Source organism: Bos grunniens, chromosome 7 (assembly GCF_055505025.1).
Source record: "Bos grunniens cultivar Pamir isolate PY7600 chromosome 7, Bosgru_T2T1.0, whole genome shotgun sequence".
NCBI classification, from domain to species: Eukaryota; Metazoa; Chordata; class Mammalia; order Artiodactyla; family Bovidae; genus Bos; species Bos grunniens.
In genome coordinates, this window is record NC_141171.1 from 36,346,159 (window position 1) to 36,360,011 (window position 13,853).

Below are 13,853 nucleotides of genomic sequence, written 5' to 3' on the forward strand. Positions count from 1 at the left end.
TGTAAAATGTCAAAATATCCTTGAAAATATTAATTTTAATTTTTTGGATCCTTTATATTACATCAAATAGAACAGGAAGAATTCTGATTTATTTCATTAAAACAGTAAATATATTGAGTCAACAGTTACCCTTTGTGCAATTTGGCTAAAGAATAGGCAGGAAAAAAGGCACATAAAAATTGTATAAAAATAAATGCAAAACCCTATTTTTAATTTTGAAAATGTTTTGTGAGAAAGGCATTAATTCCACCAAAAATTTGTTCACAGTAAGTTATCTGTGCTCCTGCTGCTGCTGCTGCTAAGTCGCTTCAGTCGTGTCCGACTCTGTGCGACCCCATAGAAGGCAGCACACTAGGCTCCCCCGTCCCTGGGATTCTCCAGGCAAGAACACTGGAGTGGGTTGCCACTTCCTTCTCCAATGCATGAAAATGAAAAGTGAAAGTGAAGTCGCTCAGTCGCGTCTGACTCTTAGCGACCCCCACGGACTACAGCCTATCAGGCTCCTCCATCCATTTTTCAGGGGTTTTCCAGGCAAGACTGGAGTGGGGTGCCATTGCCTTCTCCGAAGTTATCTACCATATTCAAATCACATGCATGTAAACTAGTAGCTCACTACAAGGTTGATGTTGGCTTTATTTAATGTCAAATAAATGACCTTTTAAGTTTTATTACCTTTTTTTATTTAGAGAATATTTTATTAGTTTCTGTAATCAAACCCATGTAGATAAGACTTTATGTATTTAATACAGTGCATTACCCATGTACAAATGAAAAAAATATGTTTTTTCACTTAATATTTCTAGACCAATATGTCTATTAATTTCTGTACAATGCCAACCTTTTATACATTAAGTTTTCACTTTTTACCATGTATTTTTGTAAGTATTTTCTCTACAATATGACTTTTACAAGAAATAAATTGCTGCCAGATATCCAGCAGATTGGAAGCATATATTTCACTACCTTAAATATCTCATTTTTAACCAAATCTGGTTTATCAATTTTTATAAATACCTCTGCAGAAGTTTTCTTTCAACCTAAAACAGTGGCATTACACTCAGTTGCTTAACAGTAAATGACTCATAAGTTTCCTGACACAGAAAAAAGTGGACTTAATGTTTTATAAGTGCAACTACTTATAATAAAGATTTTTTTGCTCTGGATTTAGGTTCCAGAGCCCTTTGGACAACTGGAAGTATTTGATACTTAAACTGTCAACAAGGTAGTGTTTAAAAATGAAAAGACGCTTGCTATGGCTAACTTGCAATTAACAAACTACTGCTTCCATCAACCCCAAAGAATTAATTGAAAACTAAGTATCAATCACAATGTGCAGAACAACACTATTTACAATAGTCGGGACATGGAAATAACCTAAATGTCCATCAGGAGATGAATGGATATGTGGTACATATATATAATGGGATACTGCTCAGTCATAAAAAATGAAATAATGTCATTTGCAGCAATATGGATGGACCTAAGGCAATGGCACCCCACTCCAGTGCTCTTGCCTGGAAAATCCCATGGACGGAGGAGCCTGGTAGGCAGCAGTCTATGGGGTCGCTAGGAGTCGGATGCGACTGAGCGACTTCACTTTCACTTTTTACTTTCATGCATTGGAGAAGGAAATGGCAACCTACTCCAGTGTTCTTGCCTGGAAAATCCCAGGGATGGGGAAGCCTGGTGGGCTGCCGTCTGTGGGGTCGCACAGAGTCGGACACGACTGAAGCGACTTAGCAGCAGCAGCAGAGATTATCTTTATCATACTCAGTGAAGTAAATCGGACTTACTTTTGATATAATACCATATCAAATATCATATGATATCACTTATATTGGGAAAACATATTTTAAAAAATACAAATGAATATATTTTTAGAATGCAACTCATAGAAAACCCATAGAAACTAACTCATAGATCTTGAAAACCTATGACTACCAAAGGAGAAAGATTGGGGACTGGAATAAATTAGGAACTTGGAATTCACATAAACTCACTACTATATATAAAACAGATAATTGGCAAGGATCTATTGTTTAGCACAGGGAACTCTACTCAGCATTCTTTAGTAACTTATATGGGTAAAGAATCTGAAAAAAGAATGATATATATATATATAACTGAATCACTTTCTGTACATTTGAAACTAAAACACCTTAAATCAACCAAACTCCAATAAAGTTTTTAAAATGTAATAATTTAATAAAGAAAACTGAGCATCAAGAGAAATTGAGGAAAAGATTTACAAAGATTATTCTAAGGCCCCAGCTCTTAATTTGTCACTGTCATTCATCCCTACTAATTGTCTCTACTGCGTATTCTTATTACTAGTAAGAGTTAGAGTTTGACATAAACTTTAAGTACAATTTTATAACCTATTAACTTAAAGTTTTGGGGAAAAACTCATAGATGAAGTAAACTTATATAAAGCAATATTGCACTCTAGCAAAACTTTTTTAAAAGGCTTCATTTTTAGGGTTGCGCTTATAAGAATTTATTAGCAAATGTTATATGCCATATGGTAACTTTGATTTATAAACTGCAGGTGTTTCATTCCATTTTTCCAATTATTAAATGAAAATATTTTTATGCCAGGGATTTTTTTTTTCCTTCTTCTCTCCCAGTGCGTTTTTACTGAACAACTGCCCATTACCTCATTTAGCCACTTCTGTTCAAATGAGTTTTCACACAGTCTCTGTAGAGATTTTCCTTCAGTTCTGCTTAGAATCAGGGAAAGAGACCTAAATAGAGGATTCTCTTCAGAATATTGGTTCTATAACATAACCATTTGTGTGAATCTATACAAATACTCTTGAATGAATATATAATCAAAATTCCTTTCAGCATATCTCTCAGTGGTCTCAAAATGACCATGTGAAGAGCTGTTTGCCAAATCTCCCCTCTGCCCTCCAACCACCTTCTTCCTTCTGGCTCTGGTAAAGGCTGCTTTGTTTCCTGAGAAGGGTACTACCCATTTTTCTGTTAGATTCAACTGATACATGCTTAGTTGAGCTCAGTGAAAGAGCCTGCAGAGGTTTTTCTGTTTTGTTTTGTTTTTTTTTCCAGCTATTCTTTTGTTCCACACCAAAAGCCATAAATTCTTTATTGAAATAACTATCACTTCAAGGGAGTGATTGGTCAGGAGCCAATTGTGAATGGAGGAGGTTTTTTAACTGTAACCTTGAAGCTACCCACGGAATCCTGACTTGCCACAAGCTGGAAGGGGCCCAAAACAGAAGATATTTCAGTCAGTACACAGCTTCACAGAGTCCCAGGGTGGGAGTGGGGAGAATACCACTGTGTCTTTTAGACAAGATCTTGGCCAGGCCTCTGTCAAGCTATATTTAGAGGATTTTTTTTTTAAGAGTTAGCAGTTGGATTCAAGAAATGCAATGGATAAGGAAAGAAAAACTCATATCCCTTCTGTCTACAGAAACTTAGACTAAATAGACCCGATATTCTACAGCTACCAAAACACCTGAGGCTGGACGACATGGGGGCATTTTATTGGCAAAAGGATGTGGGGTCTTAATTGGATCATTTGCATCTAAACAAGTCCATGTGATTTGTGGCTTTTTACCTTAACCTGATGATGAAATAATGACAAGCAACATTTACTGAACATTTAATATGTATCAGCCATTATGCTAACAGTTTTATGTGTTATTAAAATATATAAAATTGCCATGTAGACAGATTTGGGCAATTTCACTTAGTTCTGTGTGATTTTACTTCAATTGATATTCACAATACTTATGAACAGATATCATCACACCAACCCTACAGATAAAGAACTAGTCTTCTCCCGACTTTTGTGGAGAAGGTATTGTTTTACGCATCTGATAAAAATGAACCCATTTATTTCAGTGACTTAATGAGATAGATTATATCCCGCATTAAGATTTAATTACAGATGAGAAAGCTGAGGCACAGAGTAGTAAAGCACATTGCTGAAGGCAGCACAGCTGGTAAGGGAGTAAAGAGGGAAACTGAACTGAAACAATATGACCCCAGAGGTAAAACAGGAAAATACAGAAGATCAGGTAACGTTTCCATTGTCACACCGTTAGGAAGATACAGAGGCACAGTTCAACTGAGACCTTTTTGATTTTACAGATTATACTCTTTAGAACTATTCTATCTTGTGGTTGAGAACTGAACAAAGGAAAGCAATGCTTGGCAACCATTCTACAGTTACTATTAATAGAGATGAAGTATTTGGATTCTGTTTTATGAAAGAAACTAACATTTTTTGGACTGGATGAAACACAAGCCGGAATCAAGATTGCTGGGAGAAATATCAATAACTTCAGATATGCAGATGACACCATTCTTATGACAGAAAGCAAAGAACTAAAGAGCCTCTTGGTGAAAGTGAAAGAGGAAACTGAAAAAGTTGGCTTAAAACTCAACATTCAGAAACTAAGATTATGGCATCCAGTCCCATCACTTCATGGCAAATAGACGGGGAAACAGTAGAAACAGTGACAAACTTTATATTTTTGGGCCCTAAAATCACTGCAGATAGTGATTGCAGCCCTGAAATTTAAAGACGCTTACTCCTCAGAAGGAAAGTTATGACCAACCTAGACAGCATATTAAGAAGCAGAGATATTACTTTGCCAATAAAGGTCCTTCTAGTCAAAGCTATGGTTTTTCCAGTGGTCATGTATGGATGTGAGAGTTGGACTATAAAGAAAGCTGAGAGCCAAAGAATTGATGCTTTTGAACTGTGGTGTTGGAGAAGACTTTGAGAGTCCCTTGAACTGCAAGGAGAGTCAACCAGTCCATCCTAAAGGAAATAAGTCCTGAATATTCATTGGAAGGACTGATGTTAAAGCTGAAACTCCAATACTTTGACCACCTGATGCGAAGAACTGACTCATTTGAAAAGACCTTAATAACTGGGAAAGATTGAAGGTGGGAAGCCAAGGGGACGACAGAGGATGAGATGGTTGGATGGCATCACTGACATGATTTTGAGTAGGCTCCAGGATTTGGTGATGGACAGGGAGGCCTGGCATGCTATAGTCAATGGGGTCACAAAGAGTTGGACACAACTGATCGACTGAACTGAACTGAACGTTTTTGGAATGTTCATTATATTATAGATACCTGACTGACAATTGAGTTACCAATTTCCATCCTTCTACAGGGAATTATTATTCCCATTTTAAAGATGGGGGAAAAGTAGTTTCAGAGGAGTTAAGGAACTTGTTCAAATTGGCAAAGCAGGCATGCAAGCCCAAGTCTGTGTCATTACATTTGATAATGTAGTGGAAGGAGCAGAAACTCAAGAGTTGGTATTATACTGAGTCTGAAATTGGGTTTCTGGGGTTGCTTAGCACCACAGGGCAGGCTGAGGTGGTCTTCAGGCTCTGCATATGCCTAGAGAGCTAGGCACCCTGGTCTTTTGCAAGGTGGACCAAGGAGTAATCCAAAGCCCCCTTCGTCATGCCAAGCTGTGCAAGACTCAGAGTTACAACCTCCATTCGCCTGCCAGTGTCTTTTCTTCTGCAGGAAGCTTTGCCCTGCAGGGCCAGGATCAAAACTTGGTCTCCACAGGCCTCCTCCCACAGATTGTTACCAAGAAAGTAAACAATCTAAAATAAAAAATTCTGCCCTGGAGGAGGCAGGAAAGATAAGAGGCCTGACTACGCTTGCTTATTGCAAACAAGACAGGTTGGGCTGCAGCTGGTGCATGGGAAACTCATTACAGCCACTTGAAGCCTTGGCAAATGCAGTGGGTAACCTGAGAGCCCAGCACAGAGCCTCCTGGCCCAGGAGTCAGTCAGCCTGTCGGCAGGTCAAAGCAGACAGCTCACACCAGAGTGAGGCAGCAGATTAGGCCCCAGCAGTATGTATGGTCAGCTAAGTAGGAAAACAGGGCTGGGTCATGATCAGCAGCGATGGCAGAAGCAGCTCAGCACAGAATGATCATCAATTTCTCTGAAGCAGAGACCAGGTTTGATGAAGTACCCATGAGAAGGGTGGCTCCATTATTAATAGCTATAATAACTATGATGATAATAATAATAATAGTATCAATACAATAAGTACTTTACAGTTATTAGTCAGGACCCTGGCAATAAACAGAACTCTGATCAGACAGATTCATCAAAAATAAAAAATATAAGGGCAGATTTAAGAGACCCTCAAGTAATGTTGAGATGCTTAGAATTTAGTAAGCCTGAAAGGTAAAAGGAGAAAACACCATGCTGCTAGGGATCAGTGATAGCTCAGGGGAGCTATGATTGTGCAGGAAGCAGCCACTGTCAGGACTGTGATGCTCAAAGTGGGAGGGAGTAAGGAGAATATTCCCCAACTTCTTTTTCCTCCCATGGACTGAAGCAACCCAAAAGCCACAATGGAAAGAAAGTCCAGCTGATGCAATCTGTGCAGATGAGCTGCTCAGAGATGGGCATACGGTGTTTCTGAGTGAGAAAACACATTACTCATCTACCATGATAAATGGTTCGGTTTTTAGAACAGTGGCGTCAAAGGCAAGTATCTTCAGAGGATACACAGGTATGCAAACAGGAAGAGAAAGCAGCGTGGGTCAGTAAAGGGCTACTGAGTGTGTTCATCTAAGAGTGTATGGATACCATCCACATCACTGCCTTCCAGCCTCAGGGTAATATGGATCCAGCACTGCTAGAAGGTCTAAGATCTATTTTTAGAAGTGAAGCAGAAAGTCCAGATTACTGTGTGAAATTTCCCTACTTTTAAATATTGGCAGTTCATTGGGGGAAAAAAGTAGAGTTCTGGATGATCAAACAAAACATACCTGGGAGCAGTATTAATGCTACTTTTTTGGAAATGAAGCAGATTATCCTGTGAGCTCTACTGATATTTTAATCATTGGAAATTCACTGAAAAAAAGATTGTGTGATAACCAAATAAAGAACATCTGTGTAGGGATCAATTCTGCAGGCCACCTATGTTGGATGACTCTTGTTCCCCCACTCACATCTTTCAGGCTCATGTTTACTCCAGACACTCATGAGGTAAAAAAAGCTCCACTTTGAGGAACATGTTTTTCAGCAGCACTGAAGAGATTTCACTTCTCTACCCCAGGACTTTTCTGGCCACCCCCCCACCCCGACCTCCGCTGAATTCTACAGTTGGAGGACTCACATATAGTACTCAGTAACTGGGTCTGAGTAATAAGAAATTCAAGTAGGTAAAATGATCAGTATAGTACCCAAGCTGGTTGATAATCACTCCTTGTCTCATGCTTGTCTCACGTTCAGATCTCCCTGATAGCTCAGCTGGTAAAGAATCTGCCTGTAATGCAGGAGACCCTGGTTTGATTCCTGGGTTGGGATGATTACCTGGAGAAGGGATAGGCTACCCACTCCAGTGTTCTTGGGCTTCCCTTGTGGCTCAGCCGGTAAAGAATCTGCCTGCAATGAAATGTGGGAGACCTAGGTTCAATCCCTGAGTTGGGAAGATCCCCTGGAGAAGCAAAAGGCTACACATGCCAGTATTCTGGATTGGAGAATTCCATGGACTGTATAGTCCAGAGGGTTGCAAAGAGTCAGACACAACTGAGCAACTTCCACTTCATATCATTTCCTTTTCTCATGCACTTGGCTGGACAATTCCAAGACTCATATACATGGCTCCTCAGAGAGTTCAGCTGCAATAACCCACAGTAGTAGACAAAGGATGAGAAAGCATCCTTATGCTGGTTTCTCTTCTCCAGTGCTTTGTTTTCCTGAGTCTCTCACTCAGGTACCTCTAGTAGAAAACCAAAACAAACCACCTGCACACAACCTCTTTCTTAGGCTTAGCTTTTGGAGAGATTGTTGCTAAGACCCTATCATTTTGCAAATTCTGAATGAAAAAAACATCTAAAAAGGTTTATCTGGCTTTGTCTAAAAGACATATTATGTCCATAGAATAAATATTAAATATCACTGGATATATCACATCCAGTGACAGAGGTCCCACCCAACCCTAATTCTAAAATGTTTAAATAGGTGCCTTTAAGCTGAGATAGAGAATAGAAAGACAACCTTGGTGTTTGTGGCCAGTTACTGACCCAAGTTGAGAAATACATTCTGTTATGAGTAAGCATGAATGTTTGGTTACCTTTTGAGCTCTCATCCTTTAGGAAATCAGTAGGAAATCTTACCTCAAGATATTTACTTTTTTTGTGTTTAAATGCTGATTCCTATAGGAGTTTTTGCACTCTTCTAGGGAAGCAAATGTATAAAAATATATTAACATCCTTCACAGTAATAGTATTAGTGTGTAAAGCCTAACAAATGAGCATTTGATTAAAGAAAATAAGAGAGTCTCAAGTGATTTATATTCACAAGCTATATATTGATCTATCAATTCACCCATTTATTCATATGCTCAGTGTACATGTATTATGTATTTTGTGTATGTCAGGCACTGCTCTACACTCTGGGTTAGCACAGTGAAGCCAAAGCGTTACCCCTGCAGGCCAGGAAGACCATGCAATGCTTGTTAAAGAGTGTGGTCTTTGGTTTTGAGGTAGTAAGGGGCAGAAACTCTCAGGTTTTCTAAGCTTTTTATGTAGGAGGGCATGGCAAAACCCAACAGCCAAGCTGAACCCTTTTCAAAGACAGGCAGGGGCTAGCTACTGGGAACAAAACACACACAAAGCATACTGAAGTTGGGAAGTGGGTTGGATGGTGGGGAATTGCTACACCACCACAGTAAAAAGGGATCTGAGGATTTCTGGGTGAAATGCTTTCATTATTCAGTAAACTCAGTACTTATCAATGTGTATGAGTCATTATAGCTACACACATTAACAAGCAAAAATTATTTTGCAGTGTTATTTAATATTACCAATGCTTTTACATTATTTAAAATTATGGATGGCTTGAGTTGGGTAAAACAGAAACCAATATAATATTGTAAAACAATTTTCTCCCCATTAAAAATAAATTCAAAACAATTAACAAAAGATAATGTAAACTCTTCATTACACAGAATGTGTCTGTCTGGCACATTGACAGCAAAAATAGTTAGTAGCTGACCCAACTTGAAAAGTTTAGATGACCACAGAACCTATAGCTTCAGAATCCAGGTCTCCCTAAAAGTTAACATTTGCTTAGCTCCTCTTCAGTGGTATTTTTCTGCCCCCATCTCCTTGGCGTTGGGTGTAAGGTTCTCTTCTGGGCTGCAACCATGGGATCCCTGACACACAATGGAGACAAACCAGTTGCCCACCAAGCGATTTACTTAGAGCACATTTGCACTAATGCCTAGCAGTGGCCCGATGAAAACATGTGGAAGGCTGTCATCTTCCTCTCTGTTTCAAACATGGTCATGCTCTTCTTACAGCTCTAATTCAGCTTTTTGCTACCATTTACAGATTGCTGTAAACTCACAAATGATTAGCCCCAGGGCTGTCATTTTTGCATCTTAGGTTCAAGACAAGAAGGGCACCAAGGTACAAACACTAGGAGGTGTTCACTTTTCCATTCATGTCAATGCCAGCCCTGCCCTAGCAAAAACCTGAGAGTGAGTGTCTCTTAAAACTGTGCACCCCAAGTGCCTTCCATCTCTCACTCTAAACAGAGCCTAGCCCTAAGGAGATTCATTAGGGCTCTAAGGAGATTCATAGCACAAAAAAGGAGGCACTCTCTCTCCACAGGTCAGAAATGGTTATCTTTCTCCTCACTCCTTTTCACATCCAGTGATGAATTTTGTATCATTAAACCATTCAAATCCAAAATGTATACACTCCAAAGAAAGAACAACACAAAACACCATCACGGCACCATAGGCATTGTAGAAATATGGCAGAGCTCGCATTCGAGCAGAGCACATACACATATGTAAAGGAGAAGAGAGCTTCTGTCTTCCTGTGTTGTCACACAGTAGATGAGGACATTATACAGAGTCTTTAGAAAATTACTCAGGTGTTTTTGTATCATTCCTTCATTCATTCATGTAATAAGTGTCCTGAATGCCAACTATACGCCGAACATGGAGTCCGGTGCTGGGGACACAAAGATGATGTAGATGCTGTACGGGTTTCATTTCAAGAAAGTAATTTAATCTCTCCTCCTGTCGCTGTGAAGATGACAGACCACTGTGACAGAAAGTTCATAAAAAAGTAGAAAAGGCTATTTCAGTAACATATCCCGTATTCTAACTGTCCTTTCAGCATCACAGCTCTCAGTAACTAAAGAACAATTTTCAAGTGGCAGATTGAAAATCAGACATGGCATGCGTAGTCTGAATGCAAAAGTGCTGATAACCACGTGCTGCATTTGAATAATAACTAGTAGTAGAAGCAATTAAATCAGTTCCAGGGAGAACTGGGAGATGGGATAATAAACTTGGCTTGAAATGAACAGATTGAAAAGAATTCACTTTTCTTGCACACAGGTGTTTGCTGGCCTGGGTCTGATTACTAAACTTCATTTTAAGATGAATAATTTAAGTCTAAAATGTCAAAGCAAAATAAGCTCAAATTGTCAAAATGGCCAAGACTGTGGTTAGGATCAGAAGCTCTGGAACCCAACTGCCCGGAGCTGTTACTCAGCTTGGCCGCTTACCGTCTACTGCACCTTGAATGAGTTACTTAACCTTCTGTCAACCAGTTTCCTCATCTGTAAAATAGCTAAAATAATAATTTCTACTTCAAAGGGTTCTTATGAGCAATAAATGAGTTAATTGTAAAATTCTTAAATCAAGGCATGGAACATTGAAGCACTCAAAAAAATGTCTTGACATAATATTACTGCCTGGAAAAGATGAGGGATGTTTGTTTTTCTTGTTTTTCTTGAGATATATTTGTGCAGGTAGGTAAAACAGAACTAAATATATCAACAGTAAATTTTTTAAGTATTTATTGTGGTAAAATGTATATGATATTAAACATTTTTTTACCATCTAGTGTACAATTGAGTGGCATTAATTATATCTGTAATGTTGTCGACCATCACCATTATTTCCAAAATGCTTTCATCACCCCAAATAGAAACTGTAACCATTAAGCAATAATTCCCTATTCCCATTTTCAATCCCCATTAACCTCAAAAGCACTTTCCATTTCCATTAATTTGCCTGTCCTAGGCATTTCATGTAAGTGGGATTATATGAAATTTGTCCTTTTTTGTCTTGCTTCATTGAGCATAATTTCTTCAACATATTGTAGTATGTTTTAGGACTGCCTTTCATTTTATGGTTGACTATTATTCATTGAATGGATATGCTGCATTTGGTCCTCTGTTGATGGACACTGCATGATTTCTACTTTTGACTGTTGTGAATAATGCAAGAAGAAACGCCAGTGTACAAGTACCTATTTGAGATTCTGTTTTCAAGTCTAGTAGGTATATATGAGTAGAATTTCTGGGATATGTGATAATTCTATGTAACTTTCTTTAGGAACCACCATGTTGTTTTTCCCAATAGGTCTACCATTTTCCTTTGCACTACTAAAAATTTAAGAGTTCCAATTTCTTCACAATCTCACCAGAGTTTATTGTTTTCTGAAGAGGATGATGAGTACCATGCCAGAAAGTTGAAAGCTCATGGTACTTTTGATTTCTATTTAACTAAGGACAAATGATGCTGAGCATTTTTTCATATGCTTATTGGACAGCTGAATATCTCTATTTTTGGAAAAATGTCTATTCAAGTCCTCTGCCCATTTGTTAATTGGATTATTTGTCTTTGTTGTTGAGTTGTATGAGTTCTTTATATAATCTGGACATGAAGCCCTAATTAGACATATGACTTGAAAATACGCAAAGATTTGCAAAAGATTTTTCTTATTCTGTAGGATGTCCTTTTTGATGATAAGGTCTTTTGATGCACAAAAAATTTTAATTTTGATAAAGTTCTATTTATCAATTTTCCTTTGTTGTCAAGGTCAAAGATTTAGCTGTCTGTTTTCTCCTAAATGGTTTATGATTTCAGCTTGAATTATATACAATAAATTGTTTTTAAAACATCTATCATGTACTATTAAGTAGTACGCTTTCACCCAGATCTAGCCATAGGACATTAACACACTCCACTCTAATGATCTGTGGCAGAGATACTGCATTCATGATCATAGCATTCTCTAGGCATTGCACATATTTGTAGTAGTTTTCATCCTCTCTTTTAGTCATATATTTGCACCTGTTGGAAAGACTCAAATAAATGTAGTGGGGCAACTGTTTGTGACATAAACCTAGAACAAAGTGTTAGTGCTCCTGATCTCAAGTACTAGTGATTAGAAGACTTTAACCCCTGAAGATGCATAAGACAAAAATTAAGCTAAAACTTTGATATATTTAAGGAAAAGTTCTATAAACCCATGGTAGTTTTTACCAGATATTTCCACAACACAGGAATTTCAAAAGTTATGCAAGACCTCAAATTAGGATTTTCCTTTACTGAATAGCTCTTCAATTATCCTTTCAATTGCCAAAAAATTCATCATAGAGTCATCATAATCAAAATAATAACTCCTTTAATGTATTTTTTTAAAGTCTTGGTGTTAGTTAAAAATACTAATTAATGATGATATTAGAATCTAAAGCATTTCATAAGATCAAGAACATTTACATTAGAAAAAATATGGCATAGGAACCGAGATCAAAATGCCAACATCTGTTGGATCATCAAAAAATCAAGAGAGTTCCAGAAAAACATCTACTTCTGCTTTACTGACTACACCAAAGCCTTTGACTGTGAGGATCACAACAAATTGTGAAAAATTCTTAGAGATGGGAATACCAGACCACTTGACCTGCCTCTTGAGAAATCTGTATGCAGGTCAAGAAGCATCAGATAGAACTGGACATGGAACAACACACTGGTCCCAAATCAAGAAAGGAGCACATCAAGGCTGTATATGGTCACCCTATCTATTTAAATCCTATGCAGGGTACATCATGCGAAATGCTGGGCTGGAGGAAGCACAAACTGGACTCAAGATTGCTGGGAGAAATATCAATAACCTCATATATGCAGATGACACCACCCTTATTGTAGAAAGCTAAGAGGAACTGAAGAACCTTTTGATGAAAGTGAAAGAGGAGAGTGAAAAAGCTGGCTTAAAACTCAATATTCAAAAAACAAAGACCATGGCATCTGGTCCCATCACTTCATGGCAAATAGATGGGGAAACAATGGAAACAGTGACAGACTTTATCTTCTTGGGCTCCAAATTCACTTCAGATGGTGACTGTAGCCATGAAATTAAAAGACTTTTGCTCCTTGGGAGAAAAACTATGACAAACCTAGACAGCATATTAAAAAACAGACATTACTTTGCTGACAAAGGTCCATCTAGTCAAAGCTATAGTTTTTCCAGCAGTCATGTATGGATGTGAGAGTCAGACTATGAAGAAAGTTTAGCACCAAAGAATTGACGCTTTTGAACTGTGGTTTGGAGAAGAGTTGAGAGTCTCTTGGACTGCAAGGAGATCCAACCAGTCCATTCTAAAGGAGATCAGTCCTGAAGATTTATTGGAAGGACTGATGCTGAAGCTGAAGTTCCAATACTTTGGCCACTAGATGTGATGAACTGACTCCTTGGAAAAGACCCTGATGCTGGGAAAGACTGAAGGCATGAGGAGAAGGGGATCACAGAGGATGAGATGGTTGGATGGCATCACCGACTCTATGGATATGAGTTTGAGTAAGCTCTGGGACTTTGCGATGGACAGGGAAGTCTGGCATGCTGAAATCCACGGGATAGCAAAGAAACAGACATGACTGAGTGACTGAACTGAACTGAAAGTATTTCACAAGATAAAGAACATTTGCATTAGAAAAACTATTCAGTTCAGTTCAGTCGATCAGTCGTGTCCAACTCCTCACGACCCCATGAATCGCAGCACGCCAGGCCTCCCTGT

At 38.5% G+C, this 13,853-nt stretch overlaps 1 protein-coding gene across 11 annotated transcripts in view; it reads right to left on the reverse strand.

Moving 5' to 3' along the window:
- Positions 1 to 13,853, reverse strand: part of LOC147369038 (uncharacterized) — a 1,156,454-nt gene that overhangs the window by 237,726 nt on the left and 904,875 nt on the right. For 3 of the 11 annotated variants that reach the window (XR_015167140.1, XR_015167147.1, XM_086410771.1), the window contains one exon: positions 8,827 to 10,084. The exons of the other annotated variants lie outside the window; for them this stretch is intronic. The gene's annotated coding sequence lies outside the window, so the exon portion shown is untranslated. Of the gene's footprint in view, positions 1 to 8,826; positions 10,085 to 13,853 lie in introns of those variants that run through there. 11 annotated transcript variants of the gene reach the window in all.